General features: G+C 49.5%; 1 long non-coding RNA gene across 1 annotated transcript; it reads left to right on the top strand.

Moving 5' to 3' along the window:
• Window positions 1–587: 587 nt before the first annotated feature.
• LOC308064441 lies at window positions 588–18,278 on the top strand. Its single transcript, XR_013928383.1, has 3 exons — window positions 588–3,705; window positions 3,855–3,953; window positions 4,519–18,278. It is a non-coding gene; the product is annotated as an uncharacterized lncRNA (long non-coding RNA).

Here is an 18,278-nt window from a genome sequence, read left to right as displayed (position 1 = left end):
TGCAGAGCTGCTTCCAGTGTGTTCTCATCAGCTGGCTGATTTCTCTTTTAATGAACACATTATATCGCCATGGCTGTCAAATGAAGGCAGAAAGTGTTGGGAAATGCATGTTGACTTATAGACAGCTGGAGATCTAGCACGGTTCACAGAAACACCCATAGCTGAGAAAGTATTTGTAAAAACAACCAGCCACTTGTACTAGTTTAACACTTCCACTGCTGGCTGGGACAAGGAAGTGCCGGCTCCTCAGAAAACAAGTGGGCAGGCTCACTCAGGTGTATCTGAACTGTAGGAGGAATTCGGCTTCAAAACATTTCTGATTCAGCCAGAGGAACACGTTCCCTCAGCCCTCATGCTGGCTGCCAGTACCCTGGCCAAAACCCCCAGTGACATCAGGCGAGGGACTTTTGACAGGCCTGGGGGAGTGGGAAGGAGAAAAGAGGAAAGATAAATCCAAACGCAGATTTTGCAACACTTTTCAAAACCCCCATCAAAACCCAGAACCAAACATTGCTGAGCTGGGGGACACTGTGAACACAGAGTTTCCCTCCCAGGCCTGTCTCCCATGCTCTTTTTTTTCTCCGAAGGTTTGCCACTGAGCTTGCAAGCAGAAAAGAAACTCGATGGCGTTGACCTCAGCAAGTCCCTGTGCGCATGGCAATGGCCCCATGTCTTTGGGAAAAGCAGCTGTGGTGCGGGCCGAGGCTGGGAGGCACTGGTGAGCCCTGGGCAGGGGAACCGCACTGGCTGTGCTCAGTGCCGAGCTCAAACCACGGCTGCGGCTAGAGAGGTGGCCAAGGCAAGGCAAGGGGGGCTTAAGGGAGGCATAGCTCTTTCGGAAATCCTCCATCCTTCTCCCTGGAGCTGTGCACCACAGCAGGTGCAGGCTAGCAGATGTTTCACTGATAGTAGCCTTCTTCCACCAATCACCAAGTTTCACCCTTCTTTCTCCTTTCTCCCCTTCGCAACAACAAAAAAGAATCCATCCGCTCCTGAATGTTTAGATATTTTTAGGAGGTGCAGAGCTAACAAGGTGGATTTTGAAACGGAGCGTGGTTTGAGCTTGAGAAAAGCAGAAAACACAGGACTGAACACTGAGTGAAGCCTTCCTGTGGCATATCCTCACCTGCATCAGGCACCCTGCTGTCAGAAGGAAACACTCCCACCCAAAGCATACACTGACACCCTCTCCCTTTGCAAGCAGAATTAATCATACTTATGTGCCTTATTCCATTTTAATTTTTATTGCACAGTCCAAGATTAAAGGTTAATGTAGTACGTCTCCCCATCTCCACTCCCATTACAACGGAGTGCTTTGAATAACTATTAACTTCGTGGTTAACTGAAAGAAAATTGTTAATCATCTACAAGCTTATGTTGCATAAAAATCACTCTCTGTAACCTTCTCCCAACTGTGGGAGAGCCCTTTCCTCAACGCTGACCTTCAACGACACCTGGTACCTGCAGCCTGGAAAACACAGAAGCTCATACTACACAGGCTTATCTGCGAGCCAAGGTCATCAACTACGTGAACCAGCGGAGCGCAGCTTTATGTTTCTTGGTGTTGATGTTGATCCAACATCCAGTTGATCCAACACCCAGCATCTCCTGCTAGCAAAGATAGGGTTCTCAGTGTACTCAGAAAGCACCTAATGAGTGTTGGGCTGGTTTTTTTTTTTTTTGTTTTTTTGTTTTTTTTTTTTTTATGTTGTGTGGGTTTTTTTTTTTTAATTCAGCAGGTTAAGGTTAATGAGCGGAGCGCTGGGTGTTGCTGGGACACGCGCTGTGGCAGTACAGCCTGTCCTTCTCCCCGCGCCAGACGTGCGCAGACCGGTGCTTGCGTGCGCGCCGTGGTTCAGCAGCAGGGTCAGGGCTGCCCGCCCTAGGGACCAGCTCTCCTCCCAGCTTCGGAGGTGCGGGGTGGTGGGGGAGCCCCTCGTGAATTAGGTGACCCCCCATGCCGAAGAGCCTGCCGGCACTGCAGGTGCAGCGTGGTGGCTTCTGGTGCTCCCTGCTTCCCCGTGCAGCCGCTGGGTTTGGCTGCAGAGGTGCAGCTCCATGCTGAGCGTTTGCATGCAGGAGGCTCGTGTCCAGCCTTTCAGGAAATAAATCACCCCGCTGTTTGTGAAGTAGGAGGGAAGCACTTGGGACGGTGAAAGATTAGACTGTAACCCTCACAAAACTCCCCTTCTGGCTGTAAAGATGGGCTGCGGATGTTGTGTTTTTTAGCTCTTTAAATGATTATTTCTGTGCCAGACTTATTAGGCAAGGTATTGTTGGGATCTTGGCAAGGAGATAAATATGGCTGCAGGCTTCGCAGTGTTCCTCTCTGCATCTGGTCACTGTCAGGCTTTCAGCTAATAGGCTGAGGACTGTGTGCTACAGTAAACAGCCTCTGCAGCTGCTACGGGCTAAATGTAACTATATCTTGCTCTAAATACAAACATTTCCACATTAGGCATTGCATGTCCTCCCCCGGCACAATGCTGCAGCCATTGACCTCAGGAGCCTGCACTGCATCAGCTCGCCCTGGCCTCTCCTTGGCCAGCAAATCCCATCACTTTTTATGGCTCTGGGTCTTGAAAGTGAGAGCAACAACCCCAGCTTGGGTCAAGTTGAATGTGGCCAAGCATTGTGCAACCTCCTGCGGGCGGTCTTGGCGCTGGACAGCCAGGAGCCGTGGGCTGGCTGCGGTGGGAGCATAGTGAGGAGGGACGTGCTGGGGATGGGGAATGGTAAGCAAGGTGGGGAGAAATGGGTGGTCCTGGGCAGCAGGGAGCTGCAGAGGGAAGAGTTTCGGAGCAAGACACAGATGGCTCCAAGATCTCCTAGGACTTTCTAGTCATCTCTGGTTGAGCCCTCCCAGTTCCTGCAGAGTGGTAGGCAAGGGCTGGGAGCGGCTCTTGGCTCTTGCTTGGGCTTCAGGTAAGTTGCTTTGCAGGCAAACATGGTGACCCATGCCGGTGTCCAAGTACAGTGCCCAGCTCCCCCAAGCAGTGTGCATCTTCTCCTCTTCCTCCTCCCCTGCTTTGTACTTCTCTCTGCTGTCCAGGGCCAGGACCAGTTTGGTCAAGACTGCTTTCAGCAAGGTGCTTGCTAAGCTCGTCTCGTGAGAAGGACAAAGAGTGTCTCATCAGGTGGAGCCTATAGACTTCCCTATGATAAAAATAAATCAACTTCCATGCAGTATCTGCAGGAGCTCTCACTCGTGCCTGAGAGGAGTCTGTGAGCAGAGGGGGTTTGGCATAGCTGTTTTCTGGTGTGGACTCTTCCCAAATTGCTGCAGGGGACTGTCCTTCAGTGCCTGCTCAGGTTAACTGCGTAGGTGACAGGGCTCAGGGGGGGTTTGCCCCAGTGCAGCAGCCAGGTGCCTAAAAGCCATCTCCCCAGAAGGAGGCTTTTCCAAGACCCGGCATCCAAAACGGCAGGTGAGTCCTGGCCACCAGCCCCTGGGCTGGAAATTCAGTCCGCCGTGTTGACCGGGCTCTGTTTAAATACATTCTGATTAATTAAGTGCTAGCCTGTTTACATCAGCCCTCCAGCCTGCTTGTCCACTGCACAGCACCGCTTGGCGCTGCAGGAAAGAAAGATGCCTTTTGCTGTTTGGCTGACTCCAGGCTGGATCAGCTGGCCAGGTGCACGGCCAATTTCCATTGCTGCTTTGAAGCTGAGAAGTATTTTGAAAAGAATAGACCCTTTAGCCCCGTAAGTAAAAGCCATTTATCTTAGGATGAAAAAGTGCTGGCATGGAAAAATTCCAATGCTATGAAAGTCTCTTTTCCTGAATGTCTTGGATACTTGCTGGATTAGGTTCACTGGTAAAGAGCTTGGAGTTATGAATGTCTCTTTTACAGAAAAGAGCTGCAGAAGGAAAAGCCAAGCACTGGCACGCTTGTAAGTGGGACAGAGTGAGATTCCCTGTGGACTAGACATTTCTGAGATTGCTTTTAGAGGTACGGTCAGTATTGCTGCAGTGAGCTGAGGTGGTAGTAAATACTCTATCGTAACCATAGCCGTTACTGTTTCCCAAGGGTATGGTATCAGCAGAATACCTTATATAAATAAAAGCGAAGCACTATTTGCTTTGCTCTGCATGGCTGTTTAATAACGCTTTGTGCTCCATATGGAGAGCATCAGAGTGTTTCATAGAGACTAATGATATTAGCCTCACTATGCTCTTGTGAGGTGGGGATGCGCTAGTAGCCCTTTCCCTGGGCTCAGCGTGCGTGTGGTGTAGGACTCCCAGCTGTGTGGGGTGCGTGTCCCTGTGCTTTCCAGCAGGAAATACCCCGGTGGGATTGGAACTTCTGCAGCCCCTGGTCTGCTCCACCACTGCCTCCCCAGCTGGTTTCTGCTGCCAGACACCGAGGGTGGGTGTGGGAGGGGGTGGCAGTGAGCACGCTGCTGGGTCACCCCCCTTCAAGGTGCAGGCTTTCTCCTAGGTCAGAGAAATCTTCATCCACCCAGGGTCTGATAGGCAGAGGAAAAAACCTCAGATCCTCCTCTTGGGTTGCTCAGGGTGTCTCTGCTGGATTTCGGGACCTTATGTCAGCTTGCAGTGCTTGAGCTCCAGGACTTTTCCTACATGGTCAGTGACTCCAAATAGCAGCCTGGATAGTGAGGATGCTGGAGCGGAGTGCTCTCACTTGCACTGTGCATGGCTATGACCTCTTTGGTTGGAAGACAGGATGTTCACTGCAGTTTTGCAATGATTCTGCCCTTCTCACGCACAGTAGCCCCAGTTTTGCCACAAACATCAGCACTGGCCCCGGGGTTGTTATTGGAGCTACCACTGATGCTTTGCTTTAAATAGATCCTAAGCAAACCTCTCTGTTTGTTTTTCTTGACATGGTACTGACTGGTGCTTTCCAAGAAACAAGGAAAAAAAAGCTGGATTCACAGTGGTGACTTTGACTTCATCTGGCAAGAGCAAGCTGATCTCCTAAATGAGAAAGGCACAGCCACAAAGAGGAAGACTAAACGGGTCACTGCGAGAAGCAGTCTGTTCCTTCTGACCCAGTGGCTGCAAGTGACACGATCTCACTGATGTTTGGGTAGAAGATCCCTCCATTTTAGGACTTGCTCTGTCACAAGAATACCAAAGGGCTTTCCAGGTGCATGAGATCTGCATATGGAGTTTCATAATGGGTTTCATAAAGTTTGCTGCACTTTACCCTACTCTTCTAGGTAAATATTTTGTATCCCAAATAATCATTTGCCTTTCTGGGTCATGTAGCCTGTGAACCTGATAGGCCGGTGCCCGTTGCAGGGGTGAATTCCTGACAGAGTGGATGGAGGAGCAAGGGTGCTGGGGAATGTCCCTGGTGCATCCCCTTCTTGCCCCCCAATTGTGCTGCATTCCTCCTGTGGAGTCTGCGGGGTCGTGGTGGCCCAGGAGCTTAGACACCTTCCTCCAAGTTGGGCACTGGCGAGGGCACTTACTTTGGAGCAATTTGGTGGGAGGTCTGGACTCAGGAGCATCTCAGAGCGGTACCCTGGATGTCCACACCTCTTAGGCTGGACAGGGGTGCTGTCGTGCATTCTGGGAGAAGAAACTCCTGGGAGCCCCTCAGAGCCTTTTCTATCCTCTCCTTTGCTGTATTGCTGTCTTCTAGCTGGAGGTCCAGCCAACAAGAGCTGAGAAACTGCTTTGCCTATGTGGTACTAATGTATGGGCCATTGAAAATGGTCCCAGTGACTCAGAGTGGAAGAGAAGTGCCACACGTGGACTTGAGCCCCTGTTATGAGTAGAAGGGACAAAAATAGCACTTTGTAGCATAGTCTCCATGATCCAACTCCTCTGTGTTCTCCTAAAAGTTTGTTGCCTGGCATCATCCTGCAGCGCTGCCAGGGCTCTGTGGGTCCACAGGGCACTCTGCCTGGGTGCCCTTGGCCAGCTTTTGGCTGTCAGGGTACAGCTACCAGAACAAGAGGCAAATTCCAGCACTTAGGACTCCAGCCCCAGCGAGTCACCAGTGTTTGGCCAGCAGTGAGCTCAGGCTGCAGTGTTTGGGTTGGTCTCTCTGAGCCTCTCCCTCCAACTGCTCATGAATGCTTGGAGATGTGGTCTGGTTGGTCTGGGAACGGGTGTTCAAACTAGGCTTTTCTACCAGTGGGAAGCTGACTTGGGATGGCTTCATGGGAAGCTGTGGTCTGCTCAGGTTTAGGTTTGAGGCGGGGGGAGTCCCAGTGGGCACATGAAGATGCAGTGAGGGCTCCAGGTGATGCTTCCTTCTTCCTCAGCCAGAGGTCTGAGCTGGCCTCTGCATCCCTTTGTGAAGTGGCCACTCTGACTAGCCCACATCTAAATTCATGAACTTTGCTTAAGGAGGAGGTAGAAATTGGGTTTTAGGGAGAATGCTGTGCTTTGGAGGTAATTGTTTTCACGATGGGCAGAGCCAGACCCCATATTGCAACACAGGCTGAAACGTGGATGTACTTGAAGGTTTTATCAGGTCTGGATCTGAATTTTGTGACTGACTCTGTCTTAATGAATGGCTGGACCGTGCGCTCCTGAAATCCATACTGTCCGCCTCCTAAAGCTGCACCTGCAGAGAGAAGTTACCAACAGCATCACCTATACACAGCACATCGGGCGGGCTTCTCATTGTGGGGGGTGGGGTGGTGGAAAATGCAGTTCAGTTTTATTTTAGGACTACGTTCACACATCTGATTAAGCACACAAGGATTGCCAGGGAGACCTCAGGCCAGGTTTCACTATCCGTGCCAGCCAGCGAGATGTGGAGGGAGCGTGAACCCCCTGGACGGGCTCTGTCCCACTGGCCCTCCCCTTCCCTGCCTGCTGCTGAATAGAGAAGCTGTGAAACTTGAGTTTGAGGGCCACGTCTACAGGCTCTCTGGTGTCATGGCATATGACATTGGCTACAGCGGGCAGTCTTGATGAGCAAGGTACAAACCCCATCCTCGTCTGAGCTGACCACTGGCTTTTTCTAACACTGCTTAGAATTTGCACTTCTTATCATCTGAACGATAAGGCTCTGGTACTTCCCACTTGTTTTTTCTCTCCTGCCTGTAGTGCCCGGAATATGTGTTAACAGTCTATTGATGGAAATGATAATTAGGGGATTTGTCATAAGAAATGTGCATGAACTTTTCAAGCTGTCATTCAAAAAGAGATGTTTTATAGTCAACTCTTGATTATCTGTGGGTGCCTTATCTGATCTACAGATTAGATGTGCCATGTTTGAAAAACCCAGAACTCTTTCAGAGCCATTTTAAAGTATAATACATAATGGGGTTTTGTTTTTATTTATAACCTCATACTGCATCTTAAACTTCTTTTTTTTCAAAGGTAAAGATGTTAAAGCACGATATTCCTGGGGCCTTATTTACATGTATTTTGTAGTATTTGTTCTGCTTTTCATTCTTTTCCCTCATTACCCCAGATACTGAGAGCTGAGTATATCAGATTATAGCATCTGTGGGGGAGGGCATGTGACACGGTAACCTTTCCCCAGCTGTTTTCTTTTTTCTGGTGCTGCATAAGAGTTTCTGCAGTGTGATGCTGCACAGCCAGATGGGCTGGAGAGGAAGAGGGAGTGCTCTGCTGTGAAAAAAAAAAAACAACAACCAAAACCCACACAAGCGTCTATACCTGAAGGAGCGTGAGTGAGTGACAAACAGCTGAAAGAGAAGGGATGTCTTAGAAACCATTTGTCAGGCTGGAGAAGCGGCAGCTTGTTAAGAACGTGCCTGTTCAGTTAAAAGGATGAATTCAGCTGCCATCACTTCAAAAGCCCTCACAGCTGAATCAGCAAATTTCTGTTTCCATACATAATGGATGCAGCCAGCGTGCCATTACGATGCCCAAAACAAGACTTGTGCTAAGCTGCTTAAATTAGCTGTTTACGATAGTTACACTCTATAGCTGTAGTTTGTTTTTTTCCCTGGGTCTCCTTCTCTTCTCACGCCTTTTGTTTTTGCAGCCCTGGGAACAGCTGCCTGAGCAAGGATTTCAGGGAGGGAGTGGTACTGACTCAGTGCTACCTGCGCTGACACTTTCAGCCATGTCTTTCACGATCTTTTCAGCCTGTGCATTGCCTGCAAGCCCCACTGACCCGTGCTGGTGCCGCCTATCCCTGGTGCTAGCCGGGGGCTGGGGGCTGGCATTGCCGGCGGACCAACCCACACGGCAGCGGCATGCAGGAGCGCAGAGCCAGGGCACTGGATGCTTTCTCCCCACGCTTGTCCCCGTTCCTTCCTTGCCATCTCCTCACCTCCTCTGCGCCTATCTGTCACGGCCTTCTCTCAAAGGCCGCCGCATCTCCTGAGCCTGGAGCTGCTCCTTGCTCTCCTCCTGGCACGCCATGGCTTGGGGCAGGTTCTTCTCCTGCCTCGGCTTCTCTCTGGCCAAATCAGCGCTGGGTACAGCTGGTGCCAGAGAAGGACCCAAATCAACCCACCCAGGCTCTGGCAACATTTGGGTCTAGATCCCTGGTTTGATTATCAAGGTTTCTAAGAAATGACACCTTCTTTCAGTGACAACTTTCTAAGTGTTGCTTGAAAAGTTTTACAGTAGCTCAGCATTCTCACAAAAACAAGTCATGCTGGGTGAAGTATTATTGAAAGGTTGTCAACATTAATCCAAAACCTACTGCTCTGTTATAGTTTTTCTTTTTTTTTACCTGAAGGAATGGGGAAGGAGTAAGAAACAGTGAAGGGAAAAAAAAAAAAAAAAAAAAAAGGACTTTTCCTGTGAAAATAGAAAAAAATAATAGAAAAGTTGGCAACTTTTTATTCCAACCAGAAGGTTTTCTGAAAGCAACTTCTGGCTGAAATTTTTTTTTAAAAAGTGTTGGCTGAGAAATGTCAACCAGCTCTAATATCTTATGAAAGATGTTGCACTTAATAAAACTGCAGGCAGGCAGGCAGGAACAATATACCCATTCATCTCCGCCTAGCCCCTCACTCCCTTTCCCTGCCACCCTGCTCGCTCCCGGAGGTGTGAGCCCTAACTGGTGATGTGAGCTCTTCCACTGGCTTCAGTGAGACTTCTGGGCTAAGAAGTTCTTTTGTGAGCCACAGCTGCAGGGCAGTAGCTAAGGGAAGCACATGTCGCTGCAGGTGGGGGACGCATGGTGTCCCTGCCACGGAGCGATGGGAGCTGTGACACCTCCGGTGGATGTCCTACGTGGAGGCCAGCGGAACACAGTGGAGCGAGCAGTGGTGCCGGCTAATCCCCATTTCCTCAGCCAGGCTTTCTCCCTCCCTCTCTTGCCCCTGGGGAGACATAAAAGCTGGCTGTGCTGCAGACAGAACACAGCCCCAGAGAGCCAGAGGAGGGAGGAGGGATCAGGGGGAGCTTCCCTGGGCATCTTTTGCAGGGGGGTAGCAGGGCAGAGCTACCTCCGGGGACTCCCCCCGCTGCCCCACTCCAGAGGAGGGACTGTGGGGATGGGGAAGTGCTTACCGGCCCAACGTTTCTGATTGCTCTGCTATTTTGGGAAGCTTTTGTAAGGTAAACAAGAGCCCCCCACCTTGATTCATTGAGGTGATTAGGAAACCATAAGATGGCATTTACATTGCTAAGGTATTTGCACAAGGTCTCACCCAGATGGCAAGTTCACCGGGGAGGAGGTGACCTTCAGCGTTTCTTGCTTTGCCCTGTATCTGGCACACGGGGGGCCTGCCTGTTTGACTGGAGTGCCTGGGTACTGTAATCAAAATAAATCATCCTTATCATTGCTGGCGGTGATACCGCAATGGAAACAGAAACAGGCGCCTACTTTGCACTTTGCAAAAATGACATCATGGCAAGGAGCGGGACGGGAGGTCAGAGGATGAACTCCGGGCGGCTGCCGCTGCCGCCTTGCCTGAGCCAGGCTCTCCTGCCCAGGGCCAGCTCCCGGCTCGGTGGGGGCACGAGCAAACCGCTGTGCATGACTGGGGAGCTGGTCTGTTACTGGGGAGCAGTAACAACCAGGATGGCGATGTTCTGGTTCAGCCTATCGCGTTTTTTGTAGCAAAACTGGCAAAGGAGCCCCCCCAAACTCTCTGTCTCTCCCCTCCCTGGGCAAACCACAAAACATAACTTCTCATTTTGGTTGCCTGATCTGTTTTGGAGGGAAAAGAAGTGTTCAGTGAGTAGTGGAACTATTTAAGACTGCTTTTTTTCCTATGGATTTATATGATTCTCACGGTGCTGAGGGCTGACTTTGACTGAATTCTCATAATACTGAAGAAAATGAGCACTCAGAGAGTCTACTCAGCCTAGCACTGCTATGGATACCATAATCATAGGAAAAAACTTTACAGTTTGCATCTATTAAAATCCAGCCACTCCATATAAGAGCGGGCCACAGGCTGAAGACTGAATTCTCTGATGCTCAATAAGGTGTAATAATTCTTTCCCTTCGAAGGAGCATTTGAAGAGACCATGTCCAGCTGCATGTTTTCATGAAGCTCTTAGCAGCAACTTCCTATCTCAGAGGCTGAAATGTTTCAAAGAGGACTTTCTGGTTGGTGTCAAAGAAAACAGATGTGGGAAAGGTGGGGAGATGCACAGGGAAGAAAGGGCTTGTCCTTGTAGCAAAGCCAGGAGTAGCAGTTCCTGCCTTTGACTGTGAGCAAGGCACACTCGCTGCCCGTGCCTCTGCTGCCTGGCCATAAGGCAGGGATTAGCACGAGTGGTGTTAGCACTCTGGAGCTCTGGAGCACTTTGGTCTCCTTGGGTAGGAGATGTCACTCCCTTGCTGCAGGCCCTTCAAACCCCGGGCCAAGCTGCTGGCTCTGCCACCGTCTTCCTCGGTCCCATCCCTCTCCTCCCTGGGAGAGGGCAGTCGTGGGCATCACAGCGGCAGGGTCAGCCAGGGAAGGAGCCAGGGAAGGCTCCCCGCTTGGTGATGCTTTGCACCCTGGCAGGACTAGGCAAAGGGCTTTAAGATGAGTTGCTTTAACGCTTTCGCACTCCTTTTTTTCCCGCCTCAAAGAGACAAATCTTAGCTTTGAAGCCTTTGAAATGACATCAAAAGATGAGCTTTCTGGAGGAGCTTAAGGGAGTTGGGTGCGCTTGTCCCATTGATGGTCAATAGGAGATGTGTGCTTAATCTCTGGAGGTGCTTTGAAAATTTTGTCCTACACGTACGTCCTTGCTGGGGAGGAAGTGAGAAGCAGTTGGCAGCTCCTTGGCTTTGTAAAAGGCAGATCCTGCCTTTTTTTCTGAAGATAAAACATGATGGATTTGAAGATGATGTCCAAAACCTAGGTTTGCTGTGAAAACCACCAATTGATTTTTAAAGGAGAAGCACTTAAAAACAGCCTGTGATTTTGCCGCATCCCAAGGACAGTAACTCATCTGATGATAACTCAGGTGCTGCCACTTGCTCTCCCCTTGGCGTCACTGTGGGCATAGCGTAACCTTGCTGGAAATGGAAAGCCTCTCAATATGGAAGCTGTTACCGTGGAGACGGTACCACTTCTCTGCCTCTTTTTGTGTCATCTTTTAGTAGTACTTTATATGGCCTGTGTTACTTTTTGACAGGGGTATCACCACCTGTTTGCTTCTGCTGGTAAATATTAAACCCGGGTGGTTTAACTCGTCACCCTGGAGGGGGGACCGCAGGGGCAGTGTGCACTGTCGGGATCTCCGCACCATCGCCAGTGCCGATGCTGGCTGGCTGCTACCAGCTGTCTCAGGACCTTCAGGTGCAGACAGGACTTGCCAGGAGCTGTAAGTGCTGGTTTGGTTGAGTGCCACTAGGTGAGCATGTGAGGCGTGGGGCTACCACTGGTGCCCATCCTTGGGGCTGCCCTGGGCTGAGCCAGTGCTGGCCGTGGGGAGAGGCGGTGGGAGGGGGCTGTGGCTGGGGGCTGGCGTCAATGGGCTCCCGCAGAAAGGCAAAGGAAACTTGGCTGCAGCCTTGCTGTTGTGCTATTTTTGTTCAAGATAATAACAGGAACTCCACTGTAAATAAAAATAGACAAGTGAAGAATTTCCCGACTCTGTCTCTGTTCATTTCTTTCCTGGTGAGGAATTATCCCACCCCAGAAGAGTAAATCCTTCATGTCTGCTTCTTGGAAACTGGGACAATAACACTGGAAAGGAAAGAAGAGATTACGGAGTTGTCATGAGGGTGACAGCAACATATTGCTTACTGGGTGCCAAAAATGCATCCTCTATAGCAAATAATTGCTGTGCTCTGTGGGGCTCATCCTGGCAACGTGAGGGCAGGCAGAGACGGGCTCCACCGCGCTTTGTGCCAGCCACCCTGCCGAGGCTGCGCTGGGCGAGGACCCTTATCTCTCGGCTGCTCGGGGGGGACCCTGCCACCGGCTCTTGTGTTGGCTCTGCTCGTCACCCACACTTCAGTGGCACCTCACCTTCAGCAGCACAGAGCGTTCCTGCCTCAGCCGATAACCTAACAAGGTGTTGGGGGGGGTGTGTGTGTGTCTGAAATCCTTTCCCTGATAGTACCTACTGTCTTTTCACAAAATGCATCCTTTTACTGCAGAGTCTGAAGTCCTGAAGGGTACTTTCTTCTTCCCATATAAGCCAGGGAGCTGAGACTCTCCCACCCTTACCCACTGAATGTGTCTTTTGGTTAATAACTAGTGCTGCAATCAGAAAAGTGTGTTAACCTCACTGTTGCCACAGAGCCACGGGACTCTGCCAAGCCCTGGATTAACTGACCCGAACATCTTGTCACAGTCTGCCCGCCCCTCTGATGGTGCTCGCTTGCTCCATTTCAAGTGTCCTTAGCGTTCGAGGAAATCCCAAGTCACCAGGAAATGCAGAGACATTTTTACCAGGAGCCCCAGCAGCTGCCTTGAGGAACCTGCAGATGTGCTGCAGACCGCAGCGAGGATGGGATGTGGCAGAGGCAGAGGCAGCGCCACACAAACCTGGCTGAGAACTTCTCCCTGCCAAAGGGCTTTGTGTACAATGCATGCTCCAGCTTCCCGCTCCGGCCAGGGGCTTGCAGCGAGAGTTAGTGACTCACGAGGGGTGGGTGTCTTGTTAAAGCTGTCATATGGAGGTAGCATCAAAAGCTCACCCGGTTTCAGATGTTGATTTTTCCATTCTCAGCTATTCATGGCTACGATAACGAGACATCTAAACCCACTGTTATTGTCTGTGCAGAAAGTGAAGGACAAGTGACGTCTACTCTCAAAAACAAATGCAGGAGTGTTGATTTGGGTTTCTTTCCAAACTGTAAACAGTAAGATAGTGTTTCCAAACCCCTTATTTTTGAGAATATTTGTGCTTTAACTAAACCCAACATTTCAAAACGTAGAAGGCAATATATCTTCTCTGAAAGCACGTTACCGGTTTGTTATAAGAACCAGTCCCTGATACTGGGGGATAGATGCTTTGAAGAAAGAAGGGAAGGTAGGTTCTTGTTCCTGCCCCCAAATCTCTGACACCCTATGATCAAACCTCTGATTAAAGTTTACAAAGCTTGAAACTGCAGTGTGAAGAGAAATGCAAAGTAGCTTGTGAATGGAGAGGTGTGAAACTGAGGGTGTGAAACAGCAGATCTGATCTGTCAGGTCAGCTTTCTCTATCTACTGAGATGTAACCCACAAAAGATCAGGAAAGTCTCCCATACAGCATTTAGACTTGAGAAGATTTAAAAAAGGCCAGTATGTGTGTAGTCACTGGCACCATGGGAGACGGATACCCAGGGAAAAAGGGATTTGCATGTACATGAAACTTTGCTGGCACAGATAACTAGCTCTGAGAAGCTGGATAAGGCCCGGGAAGTTCGAGTCCTGTGCTTACTTACGAATACAGCTTTTGTCGATGGCAATGAATGTTTGAAGGATAAAGCGCACGGATGGTCTCGCTCCCTTTCTGCCTCCTGCTGTCTGCTTAACTGACAGAGCGGCTCTGGTGTTAAAGCCGTCTAAGCAAACATGAAACTCCTCCATGCCTCTTACCCAGGCTGCCTCACCGAGGAGCAGAAGATGATTGGGACTGACAGTAAACGCTGCAGGAGAAAAAGTGGGTGGCGGTTCTAATTTAGGGATGCTCTCTAATTTTACCCATGCTCTCTAATTTTACCTGTTTTCTAATTTAGGGATTCAGAGCACATCAGTTAGTTAAAGCTTAATACAGACAATGCAGAAAGGTGCTGTTCTTATCCACTGCCTTGCTGAAACCTGGATTTTCACAGCAGCCTGCTGCTCCCACTGCTCAGGAGCAGGATCTTTATCGAGCCTGTTACTTTTATGTTTGTCAAGCATTTCCAGAAGAAATTCTTTGTATGTAAAGAATTTTTTCTGAAGTTTATGATCAAAAATATTCTCAGTTCAAAGCTTAGCCCTCTGATGTACTAACCTTTTTTTCATCATGGCATCAGTCTAGGCAAGAACTTACATCTGTGCTTAAGTTTAAGTGCATGCCTAATAGAGTTCAAAACATCTTCAGGAGTGTCCCTTGCTGCCCTACTGAGCAGGCACAGGTAAATGTAGTTGTCTTGCTGAATCAGAGCTAAGTGATAATATGCTTCCCTAGGAGCAGTGAACTGCGTGTGTTAACGAGGTGAGATTTCAGAGTGGAAGTGACATTAGAGGACAGGGAAACCAGATTTTAATAGCATTCACTGCACCTGGACGTGGCTGCAAGACAAGAGTCTGAGCTGGAACGGTAGGATTTTGAGACGTAACTTGGAAGCGGTCCGGGACTTTTGCATGTCTGTTGGCATTCTGTGCAGGCGGCGTACGGTGGGGAGTACAGTCACACACCTTACTTTCTCATGGTGGGACAAATAGGCCACCAAGAACAGAAAGTAGGACATTTGGCCTCTCTCCGCTATGGGAGGTGCAGTGCAGCTTGGCTTCTGAGAACTAGGACAGTACCTCCAAAAGTAGAACAGCTGGTCACCCCGTTCGTGTGTGTGTGTTGCCTTACAAATGTATCCTCTAAGGCTGAAGATGTAAGAGACATTTTTGGCCTACTTAGGGAACTGTTTCTGAAAACAGGGACAGATACACTGGAACAGACCAAAACCTCTGCTTCCCTTCTGGAGCACTGAGCGGGGCTAGCAGTCAGAGGACCTGCATGGCGGGCAAATAAAGCCAACAGGTGCTCTGCATCGCTTCTTGCATACTGAGCCATACCATAGGGACAAATCTGCCCTCCTCAGCCAAGAGGCATTCGCTTTTCAGCAGCAGAACATGGAGGGAAGGTGTTGCACTGCAATATGAGATGATGCTTCACCGCAACAGAGAACCATTAGCAAACCAAACTTGTGTATGTGTGTGTGTGCTGTATACATATATATCATGACATATATTTGGCCAGAAACAAAAGATGTGACTTTCATTCAAGTAAAATACATAGCAAGCATCCACAGAGGGTTTCGTTGCCCTGCATTAAGGTCCTTCTCTAAGTGTAATTAGGCCCATAATGTCTACAATGCCATTCGAGTGCTGATGAAGCCAGTGGGACGGTGGCATGTCATCCTGGTCAGTCGAACGTGCCTGGGGACCATGCAGCAGCCTGTGTGGGTACGCAGCAGCACAGACTACAAACCAGGTCAGCTACCACGGCTCTTGGAAAGATGCTTCTGTTCTCACCAGTTGAGGAAAACCCCTCTGTGGCTCCCTTAATGATGGCCATTAATGTTTCCACCTGGCTGCAGCTTGGACTAATCCCACGTGGGCTTCTCACCTTGAACCAGAGGTTACTCAGAGTGGCTGCACTGCTCTGAAGTCTGGGTTTACTCTCTCGGGACTCATCATTAGTCAAGTCAGGTATGAGGCTGAATCTTAATAGTTAGAGAGGGAGGCTAATAGAAAGGGAAGCCTTCCAGGTTTTGTTTTTTTTTTTATCCAGTAAGTGTGCTATGGTAATGAATTTGGAGCCTAGTGGCTCCAGTTGTAATGGGAAGCTCACTGCCTTGAGAACAGGTCTTTAATCCACATGAAGAGGTGTTTCATAAGCCGTATGTGATGCCCTGCTTTGAATATTAATACCCAGAGCACTTATTCAGCTCACAGCCATTTCACGGAAATTCCGTGCCTCTGTGGGGCCAGACTGAGCCCTTGGGTGCTCTGATTTTTTATTTGGGAAGACAATTCTGGGTTGTTCTGTGCTCTTAATTCAAAATCCTTATTCAGCTTCGAGTCTCTGACGCCACTGCATTTATATTACATAATACTGACTGATTTTAGATTTAATGAAAATGTGGAGGAGACTGTAAGACAGCCGGCTCGGTCTACTTAGCCAAGTGACCTGTTAGTTATATACTTCGTGAAGTTACTTAAAATCTTCTACAGGGCAGCCTCTTCTAAAATAAAATAGCACAAGGAGGCAGCGGCTGTTCTGGTGAGTGCTTGTGTTTTTGAAGGCCTTCAGCAAAAGCCGGGAAATGAATATTCAGTGTGAACTAAGATGCATTCTAGCTGTGTCAGCCGTGCAGCTTTTGCTTTTTACATTTCTATCTGTGGGCAGAGCTGGGGAAGCTACAGCACCAGCGCCTCTGTTGTAGTGCTTGTTCCCTCCAAGTGCCACCCACCCAGAGCTGCGGGCACCGCATCCATGGCAGTGGCAGGCTCACAGCAAGGCGGAGATCTCAGAAGTGGGTGCGGATGACCCCGATTATTTTTAATATTAGAGTATGCCTGGGATAATGCCTGGGGAAGATGGTTTGGGTGGCTAATGCCGGGCCTTGGTTATACTCAGACCCAAGCAATCACGAACCGATTGCCAGCTACCTTGTGGGGATCCTTCCCGCAGAGCCAGAGGTAGCAAGCCATGAGTGAATTGTCACTTCAGCGTGGTGATCATTGCAACTGTTCCGCTCTCCCGCTGCCGGGAAGGGATGGAACAGGTATCGCTTTTCTCTCCGAGTACTTACTACATTTGCATGCGCTCCCCACTTGAAGGTAGTGTTGTTATTTGCTAGTTACGACTGTGAAGCACTCTTGCTCTCTGGTGAGCAGCAGGACACGGCACACACTTGCAACGCAAGGACCCTGCTCCAAGGCAAGGCAGAGGCAGGGCAGGGTTTGATGTGCATGTAGCCGGGGTAGTTAATTTGTGTCACACCTGGGTGCCTGGTGCTTGCATTGCAAGTACTTGTCTCTGCGTTTGTTTCTACCCTTCTCTCTGTCTCAAGGGAGCTGTTTGGAAGAGACAGTTACTCTGGATCTGAGCTTCTGGTGGTATATAAATTCCCGCCTGGTACAAAATTTAGGAGATGGCTCAATCCAGTGACACTTTCTTGATATGAATGTCTCTGGGAAGCACAAGAAGTAGAAAGCCAAAGCTAAGAAAGGTGCATTAATATCTTTGAGACATGTCTCTGAGTCCTTCAGTGTGATAAAACAGGCAGGCAGCGAGTTGAAACCGTTGCCTGGTATGCAGCAAGTTTCTGTTCTATAGTTTTGCTCTGCTACTTCCCACCCTTGTCTGCTCAGTCCTACCTTGCACCTTACCCTCAAACTCAGACTGTAACTCTTTAGGGAATGTTTTATCCTGTTTGTACCAAGCCTGCCCCAGTGAGGACCTCAACCTACAGTTACACTTACAAACACCTAAAGATGTTTTGGCCTCTTACCCCCAGTGAAACCAATAGAAATTTGGTGCCTGTGGATCTCCGTCGCAATTTAAGCTTCTTGGATGGTGTGTTCAGAGGCATGCTTCAAAGTCCTGGGTCCCTGGGTTTCCCCTCCAGGCTTCCTCAGCTGGGAAACTGACTGGAGCACAGCAGCTCCCTTCTGGCCAGGACAGTAGGAAGTCCCACCATGGCTTAAGTAAATGAATCCTAGTCTTCGGAATGATTAAGGAGACAGTAAGAAATAGTTCTGAGAGGGAACATTAGTGCGCAAAGCTCAAGCACATGGACCTTGCAAACTGTGCTCACCAGCAAACCCATCTTCTTTGCTGTACTTACTCCCGCATGAGGCAAGAGGCTCACTTAGTGCTTTGGACCAAATTCTTTTGGATTTCAGTTGTGCAGCCTATGATAGAAGTGGTGTTTGCAGGATCAAACAGACCAGGTGCCTTCCAGTGAGTCTCCCGGGTGGCTGGGGAGGGCACCACCGCACCATCAGCCCAAGGCATTTCAGTCTGGTTGGCTGAGAAGTGATTGTGGAGACAGTAGCCTCGAGCTCCCGTGAGAGCTACCACAGCATTACTCTGCTGAGCTTGATGAGAAGACGACCTACCTGAGCCAAGGACAGCAACATATATATGATAATGAGAGACAGGCAGGTAGCCTCCAGGTGTTTCTCAGTACACAACGTGGTGTGGAGCTGTGCTGGGCTGCGCATGTCTCCTAAGCAAGATGAAGGTGTGATACGCGAAGGCC

This window comes from Falco punctatus (genome assembly GCF_963210335.1).
Source record: "Falco punctatus genome assembly, chromosome: 5".
NCBI lineage: Eukaryota > Metazoa > Chordata > Aves > Falconiformes > Falconidae > Falco > Falco punctatus.
Note: the sequence above shows the minus strand (reverse complement) of the source record. Positions and strands in the feature narration are given on the sequence as shown.